General features: G+C 39.3%; 1 protein-coding gene across 2 annotated transcripts in view; it reads right to left on the bottom strand.

Annotated features, from left to right (window-relative positions):
• The window catches only part of RASGEF1B (RasGEF domain family member 1B), a 563361-nt gene extending 553816 nt beyond the window's left edge, over window positions 1–9545 (bottom strand). For both annotated transcript variants that reach the window (XM_058547356.1, XM_058547355.1), the window contains exon 1: window positions 9274–9545. The gene's annotated coding sequence lies outside the window, so the exon portion shown is untranslated. The remainder of the gene's footprint in view (window positions 1–9273) is intronic.

Consider the following 9545-nt stretch of genomic DNA (forward strand, 5'->3'; position numbering starts at 1 on the left):
ACAGGTATCTCTTCTACTGCTTATTAAGTTTACCGCCAAAATGGTTCAAATCTTAAAAAAAATTAAAAAGTAACTATGTGAGGTGATGGATGTATTAATTAACTTGATGGGGTAATCATTTCACAAAGTATATGCATATTAAATCATTACATTTTACACCATTAAAAAATCATGTTGTACAACTTAAATATAGACAATTTTTTTCAATCATACCTCAATAAAGCTGAAAAAATAAAGTTAGTTATAAATAAATGTATTTTGAATGAATTAATGAAAAAAATGGTTTAAATCTAACTGAAGTAGTAAGAAATACCCTAAAGATCTTCATTTAAACAGAAATATGCTGGCTGAGAACAAAGATTACTAATAACACAAGCCAAGCAGTTCTGCCTTTAGTAATCTTACATGTTTGTAGCACAATTCATGTTTTCAAGTCTCTGAAATGAGTCAAAAACTAACCAGTGAGAAATTCAACCCTGTACAATATTGTTTAAAATTTTAGTGATTAAAAAGAAAGAACAAATGATAGAAAGACCATGTTCTAATGTTAGGGAATGAGAATCTCATTTTCAGTCACGAAAAAGAAAAAGAATTTTAAAAATTAATCATCTTCACCCATATGTAAATTTGTCAGCTCCGTGATAGCCATACATCAGGGGTATTATGCTGGACTTCAAACCCACCCTGATGGTGATTACTAAAAATCATATCACAGGTTCATTAGCCAAGAGTGATATTGTACAGATCATTAGAGGATGTGTATATTTCTACAGCATCTCTATTGTTTTGTCATTGCTTATCCCATCAAACAGAGTCCAAGTTCCCTTAACTAAAAGCACAGCCAAGAGAGAAATATGTCAGGTAAGAGATATCTCCACAAGCTCATATGAATATGCTGTAGTGGGAAATACTGTCTCGTGTATTACTATTAAAAACATGAGCACATACATACACACACACACACACACACACACACACAGAGGCACGTCTCAAAGCAATAAAGGGCCTGCAGAGAAGGAAGGTAAAATATGCTTGCTGAGCAATCATTACTGAACGGGGGGAAGCCTGAAATCAACAAAGGACCAGTCATGGGAAATTTATAAGTTAATATCGGTCACACCTGCAAATTACTACAGTGAGACCCCTGACCAAATCCAGAATACCATTTAAATGGATTTGGTGAGATATTTATACATCCCTTGGAGTCACTGAAATGCTCTGAATCTAAACTGGTCAGTTATCCCAATTAAGTGCAGTGGAAGTAATATCCATCACAGTGCAGATGAAGCGAATTTAACCACACCATTTGAGAACAGGGTTTTCTTGGAATCTCTGATGCATTTATTCACACAGCTTGTGACTGAGGATGTAAATTTATTGTTTGTATTTAATGGCCAATCAAGACTTTTTTTTCTCATTGCTTAAAAATAACAAGACTCTCAAATGCCTTAGAAAACCCCAAACACAAAACATTCCACTGGTACCTTCTGGGAGTTTAGCAAAGCATGTATTCGAGCTGTTCGCCAAAATAATCCCATTTGAGTGACAATTTACACACATGTCACATCTTTTCATCTCCCTTGTTTTCATGGAAAAGGTCAAAGCCATCAAGCCAACATGCTTAGCCAGAGTCAGGGAGAGTCATCATTTCATAACCGTGAAGTGGAACTCACACAGCAAATGAGGCTAATCATTCAGCAAGTACAAGGAAAAGAGATTATGAGATCATAATTTTCTCACCAATTGAGAATCACTGTGCATAAAAATAGAAATTAATAGGAAAAAATTCAGAATACTTACCAAGAAAATAAGAGCACTAAAATAAAATGGTCTCTCATCTGGGAAATGAGTTTCCATTTCAAGCAAAACAGAAAGCTCTCAGATACACAAAAGATAAGACAGCAAGAAAGCAAACCATCCTGAAAACAATTTAACTCTGTTGCTTTATTCTCAAAATATGATTCATGACACAGAATGCCCTGAATGGCCTTGCAGATGCCAATCATCTAGAATCAGTAGCACTCTTTTTGCTGGCAAGTGGGAAATAATTCTGCTTTCATTTATTTGGCTACAAATATAGATGATCTATTCCTAATCATCTTAGTAATAGCATTGTAAAGACTGATGAAGTTGACTAATGGGAGTGCACTGATGTCACTTGCCTTTTAAAACCTTATAAAAATCCTGCTTAACTTTTTCCAGAGGAGCATCTCCCAACAAAAAAGATTCTTTAATGTAGAAAGAAAAGATTCTTTCTTAGCTTTTATGCATTCAGGAGAGCTTAGACAGAATTAATTTTTCTATGAAAGTAATACATAAAAGATCTTAGGAGGGGCCGGCCCGGTGGCGCAAGCGGTTAAGTGCGCGCGCTCCGCTGCGGCGGCCCGGGGTTCGCTGGTTCGGATCCCGGGCGCGCACCGACGCACTGCTTGGTAAGCCATGCTGTGGCGGCGTCCCATATAAAGTGGAGGAAGATAGGCACAGATGTTAGCCCAGGGCCGTCTTCCTCAGCAAAAAAAAGAGGAGGATTGGCGGATGTTAGCTCAGGGCTGATCTCCTCACAAAAAAAAAAAAAAAAAAAAAAAAAAAAAGATCTTAGGAAAATTCTATTTAATCCCAAAATGGTATTCTAAGGAGGATGGATTCTGTTAAAGAAAAGACTGGGTGGCCCTTTTGCTCAGCCAAGCACCTCGCTTGGTGTTGGATATGCAAAGGTTGTCCTGGGGGGTGAGTTTGGGAGCGAGGGCTCGAGACAGTTGATGTTTTCTGAACAAAAGAGTAAGAAGAATGTGGAGTTCCTGAGAGGAAGCCTGGAGAAATGGCTGAGACAAAGGAGACAGGGAGCCAGCAAGATGGAGAGAGGCCAGGCTATGATATGAAGCAGTTTGACCAGCGAGGCATACCCTCGTGATGGTGTGGCCAAAAATACCTTTAAGGACAAGAATGTTTAATATACGACTGTAAGTTATATTCTATGATGTGTGATGTGGCAATGTGACTCCTGCTCTTTGATTCCACAATCCTCTATAAAGATTCTGACTAATGAAACAACTCCTTATTGCTGGAGGGATCAAGAAGGGGCCTGCCATATGGAACAGAGACAAAGGACCATTATAAGATGCAGAGCAGAAAGAAGAGATTCCCCTAGAAGCAACCCTGGGAAGGTAAGTCCCCCATGATTTGCAAAAATCTTAGAAAGGGCATTGGACATTCCAGGGGATGTAGAAAAGGATTTGAGCTATCTTATCAAAATCTCCAGGGGCAGAGTAACCAGCTGACATATAGGTACAGACATTTAAACTATTCTTACAGCTTCACCTTCCCGCTGAATATCCATTCTGTGTTTTAATTCTGGCAGGAATTCTCTCTTTGTGTAGTCCCCAGCTCCCTACCTTAAAACTTAATTAACCTGAATACCCTGAGCCATAATCTACTCACTAGTTGTTAGCTGTACACTTTTAAAACGCGATTGCCATCCAGACCACTAATTTCACACACAGGCGAGCCCCAGGTGAGCCCACACACTAAATTCCAAAGGTACACTTTGAAGCCGATTGGTTGGAACCAGGAGTACGTTTTTCCCATAGAAGTAATGTTATAAATCAAATGTTCTCAAACTTTAATACACAAATGAATAGCATAGAAGGCTTGTTAAAAATAGATCCCCGAACTCTACCACCAGAGATTCTGACTCTGGGATGGAATCCAACAAGCAGCATTTTGATTCAACACCCAGGTGATTCTGATGCAACTACACTTTGGAAAATATCATTACTAGTAGTGATATGATTTTCTTGATACTCCCACAAAAGCTAAGTTAACTCATAATATAACTGAAATAGAAGTAATGATAATTTTCAGCTTTGAATACCCCCTCCTCCTAGTCTCAGATCCTTAGGCCAAAAGCCCAACAGCTCTGAGCATGGAGAAAGCTGGTGTGAGGTCTGAAGAACCCAGGAGGCAGCCCCTCTAGCAGGGGCTGAGTAAGTGGAGCGAGACAGCAGCAACTGTCATACATAAGTGTTGCCCATAATTCACGTTTTTTTCGTCCTGAACTTGTCACCCCATACAGAATTCTAATTAAGATCCTAGTGGCTTAAAAGAATTAAGATAGCTCCCTAACTTACTTCACTTAGAGTCAAGTAATAAAATTGAGAAAATCTAGCTCCATTAATTTCTATATGATGATAATATTTCCATAAGAGCACAGCTTATGTGGGGTTTTTTTCTCCACAGAAATTAATTGAAAGTAATATTCAATTACAGAATTCAATTCAAATCCAGAATCCAAAACAAAGACTGAATTGAATGTTGTTTTCCTTGTGAATAGGAAAATATACCAAATGGCTTAATGATACAGAAGCGCTGTCCAGCATAGTGTCCAAAGTGATAAAGAAAAATAACATAAAGGACAAGAATTGTTCTAAGTGGCTGAAAGATTTCAGAGATCTTTTGCATGATGGCCTGCCAGAATCTTAGTCTAGCAAAGGTTGCTAAAAGACACTAGACGTGAACAGGCCATTTTCAACTTAAAAAAAATCCATCAAGCTTATAGCAGAGTAACTTCTAGACCCTGAATGACACAACATGACAATTTTATTGGCTGACCTTTCAAAAGAGAGAAGATCTAATTAGACACTCTGATGTGCAGGTTCTGAATTATGATGAGCAAGCAAGGGTCTCTAATCCCCCCACTGTTGCAGCTAAACATTTGGGAGTAATATTGCTAATTAAAATGCAGCATTCCAACCTGAAAGCAGAGCTCCCTGCTCTGGTTCATATTGGTCGAGCCTGCTGTTTCTGCTACCTCTCCCCAACACACTACCTACTGTTTTCCACCATAAAGATTCCCCTCATTACGATTTTCAATGTATTCCTATAACAGATGCAATGTGTTTACTTGGGTGCCTGGAGACTGAATCTCTTCAGGTGGGTAATCATTTGAATGAGGAAAGTCAAGAAATCACTGTAATCCCCACCTCACCTCCTGCACAAAATAAATTCCATGTAGATTAAAGATTTAAAGCCAAAAAATAAATCTGCAAAATACTAGGAGAGCAAATGAGCATGTTTGCTACAGTGTTTATAATAGCAAAAACCTAGCAAAAATTTTTTTAAACCTGAATATCCATCAGTAAGGAAATATGCAAACATAAATTATGGTTTATTCATGCAGTGGAATAATACGTGCCTACTAAAATACCTCTTTAAAAGGAGGAGGTGGAATTCTATATTCTGACATAGAAATGTCTATGACATTGATGAGTGGAAAAGGAAATTAGAGTAAAATATGTGTTAAACAAAAAAAACAGAAACAAAAACAAAATACATGTGTGTGTGCATGCATAAAAGAAATCCTGGAGAAAAAACACACAAATCATTAACATTTGTTCTAAGGGCGAGAACACGTGACATCATCTCTTTACATACTTTACACTTTTTGGTATAGTTTGAGTTTTTCCTACAAGAAAAGACAATGGATTTACATCATTAAAAACATTTAAATTGGTAAATTCCACCCTGCCCAGAGCAAAAAGAAGGCGAGAAAAGATCATATAAGTGGTGCAATCATGGTTAAAAGTGGAGAGCAAAGCAGTTAAGAGCAGGACTCGAGCCAGACTGCCTGAGTTCCAATTCCAGCTCCGCCACTTTCTAACTGCACAAGGCACCTGACCTCCCTGTGCCTCAGTTTTACTTTTAAAAGATGGGTATAATAACAGCAAACACTTCCCATGGTTGTTGTAAGAATTACATGAGTTAATACATATAAAGTGCTTAAAAGAGTGCCAGACAGCATGTCTTCAATAAATGTTAATTTTATTATTATTATTCTTCCCTTAAAGGAGTGGATGCACCACATTTTTTCCCTAAGTTGGCTTCAGTGTTCATGCTTCTCATAGTATGAACATCTTATTGAATTCCACAGGTTTACAGTATTTAAAGATCTATATTTCTGATACAACATGGCCCCTACATACAAGTCAATGACATTTAGCAGTCAGTCACAAAAGTAATGGTTTGTTTCAGTGCCAGTGGAAAATCCAGCTGTGTTAGATTTACTGAAACACAGCATTCAGTCTTCATTGTAGAGTTGGCCAGGGATACTTAGTCTTTGAGCAATTGAAGAGAATTTCAAGAGTGACTTTGTCTATTTTCAGTTTTTTTTACATGCTGGCTTTAGAATTTAGCCACAGGATAGAATACAATTACTTCTTAAAATTGAAGAAGTAAGAAGCTCTTCAAGTTTGGCATAGCAAATATACAATAATTGTAAAGACTACCAGACCTTTCACATCGCCTAAACTGACCTCTCCTTAACATTTCTTTCGTACATTTGTATGCTACAACAGTTTCTGATTCTTCTTCTATCTTGAATTATTTTGTACTTCAGCTTACTTAAGGAAGGAAGGGTGCCTGGGGAAAAGAACAACAACACAGTTATAATCTCTGAGGAAAGGCATCCCAGCGCTGGCGCTGGCAGCTCTGTGGCCTGGGAACCAGCACTCCTGATAACAGGGCCTCACTACCAGGCATTGGCATCCAGGCAGCCTGTGCAAAGGTATTGGCTGGCATCAGCAACAGAAGTACTAGCTTCAGCAGTGCCTTCAGTGGACATCAGCCGCATAGGAGCGACTCTCAAGACAAGCAGCAAAGGGGACATTGCCACAGTGGGCCAGAGCAGTTGCCACAAAATAAACAACGTGCTATCATACAGCATCAGAGTAAATGCTGCAAGATGAATGAAAGAGACCTAGTACTTGGAGCATAATCTGAAGTTCCCTGCAGATTCCTTGGAGGTATTGGAATGGGGCTTGAGTTCCTCTGGGAATTTTGGATACATTAAAGGGTAGAATGTTAAATTTGGCAATGACCTTGGATCCAGGACTTGAATGAGTCCACAATATGCTCTATATGAAAACAGGGGAGAGGGGAATCCTAAAACTATTTCAGTGACTGCTGCAGCCAGTGGAAAAAATACCCATTTTGTGAGAGAATTATATGCCACAGAAGTGTTTGCAAATCTGGGGATTCTTGAATATCTCCAGAGAGGTTCTCAGAAACGTCAAGGGTCTCCTGTAGGCTCAGAGAAACTTGGCATTCAGGCCTTTGATCATCCAACAAATATTTATGCCAGGAATTGTAAACCTATACAGAAAAGATTCTGGAAGAAGCTCCCTTGGGGACACCAGGAAGAACCTGGAGAAGTAGGTACCCTGATTGAGAAAGATAGGACATTCAAAAGTACCCAATCACACTGCCTGGTCACCAGATCCAGACTGCCTACAAACATCAGTGGACTTTCTCCTCAATCGTAAGCCCCACCCACAATCTTCCTCCAGACTCTTAAAAGATGCATTTAGGGGCCAGCCATGTGGTTGGGTGGTTAAGTTTGCATGCTCCGCCCCAGCAACCTGGTATTCACGGGTTTGGATCCCAGACATGGACCTATACACCGCTCATCAAGCCATGCTGTGGTGGCAACCCACATACAAAAGAGAGGAAGATTGGCACAGATGTTAGCTTAGTGACAATCTTCCTCAAGCAAAAAGAGGAAGACTGGCAACAGATGTTAGAGCAGGGCCAATCTTCCTTACCAAAAAAAAAAAAAAAGATGCATTTATTTTAATTTATCCATGTGGAAAAGCCCTTATGAGGATATAAGCAAACTCTGAGTTTTATTTTTTAGTATTATTTTGAGTTTTATTGAATTATTGAAGCAAGAGAGAACACCACACAAATTCCGAAACAGTGTCTCATTAAGGAAAGTGAGTGTCCATTTTTTATAGCTTGCAGGTTGGGCTTAGAGTTCTTAGTTAGGATATCAAAAGCAGGTGCATCCTTGGATTGGTTGATTTCCGAAGTTGAGGGTTAATGCAAGCAAGGAAAGGTTCTGAGCAAGAAGCAAGGCATTCTGAGGTGGTCATTGTAGAACTGGTGAGATAGTTGTTCCATTTCTCACTCTTGAATAATAATAATAATAATAATAATAATAATAGTCTGTGCATTGTAGACAAGAACTAGAACAGTCACTACCATCAACTATTCTACACTTTATTTTTCATCTCCGATTTTAAGTATCCATAACACAGGTCTGGGACTCTTTATTTGTACATTGCCTGGAAAACTACCAGGTGCAATTATATATTTATCAGGGCTTTTAAATTTAGTTTGCAGTCAATGTAGTTACGATCAGCCCTGCCAAAGTCTCTTTGACTGTTCATACGAAGACACCATCCATCTCTGGAGGATCTTGCAAAAGAGAAGGCAAGACCTTCTAAACTAAGTTACTTCTTTAGGACCCATCTAACTCTAGGGATCTGTAGTAAAACATGGTACAACATACAACTGTGCTATATGTGCATAAAACGAAGACCCTCCCCTGCAAACTTACTAGAGAGGCTAATCGTGGGAACCAGGAATGGAGGCTCTGAATTCACTGTGACTCAGGGAAGCAGAGGAAAACAAGGTGAAGAAACAAGTGGCAATTGACACTGATATGGGGACCCAAGGGGCTTGTCCATAATCAGCATGGACTCTCCCTTCCACAACCCCCCAGGCAGAGTTCCCCTTCCCTGAACACATCTCAACTTACATGTTACTTCTTCAGGATGTTTTCTCCATTTGTTTTTTCCTTCCAGTTTTAGTGAAACTACTTCTTCCATATTAAAATATTTGGGGAGTGCCGGATATGGATTTGACCTTGGGACATCTAGACCATGGAATTTGTAAAATCTTCTTTTTTTAATGAGATCTTGTAAGAACCTCAGATATCTCCGTCCATTCAATGGGATCTTAAATCCAAGATAGGAAGTTTTCTAAATCAATAAATAGCAGATTGCTTATCCAGTGTGTAGTTAAAGAGAAAAATGTAATGATCCATTTCCCGGGTCCACCACCCCAGGAAAGTCATCTGTCTCCAGCGATGAGGTGAGGACACTGGACAGAAGGCCCAGCAGGAGTAAAGGATTAAACACTCAGCCAATTCTAAGTCATTTAAATAGAACATGGCCCATGTTTTTAAAGCTTTTTCTGTTAATCACTCCTCAAGGCTGGAGGGATGGATCCCCCAGCAGTACCACAGGCTTACCCTTTAATAGCTCAGGGTTTTAAGCCCATGAAAACAATGGGCTAGATGCCACACAGTACAGTGAAGAAAATGCTTGCTATACTTGCAAGAGGAAAAAATATGTAAATATGCCAAAGTACCAAACTCCTTGTTTCTGTGGAAGGATGTCAGTAGTCAAGGACCTGTGACAGGCATGGGTTAATTACCTTCACAATGTCCATTTTCCTTCTTGCTTCCTTGCCAACAGAACTCCAATCTCCAAAGGCACTATGCCCAGACATAGGCCATGGATCAGGATTGGTCCTAGTCAGTCTTGACAATTCTGTCCCTTGCTTTCTTGGCTTCCTTTGCAGCTGGGGGACAGGGTATGACTTGACTCAGGAATGAGCAATGAAGCTTAAGAAGAAGTTATTGGGAGGTGTGTTTCTGAAAAACTTTGAGCTTCCTTGATGTAAAGGATGCATACGTTGCTGCTCCT

The sequence above is a fragment of the Diceros bicornis genome, chromosome 8 (assembly GCF_020826845.1).
Source record: "Diceros bicornis minor isolate mBicDic1 chromosome 8, mDicBic1.mat.cur, whole genome shotgun sequence".
Lineage (NCBI taxonomy): Eukaryota > Metazoa > Chordata > Mammalia > Perissodactyla > Rhinocerotidae > Diceros > Diceros bicornis.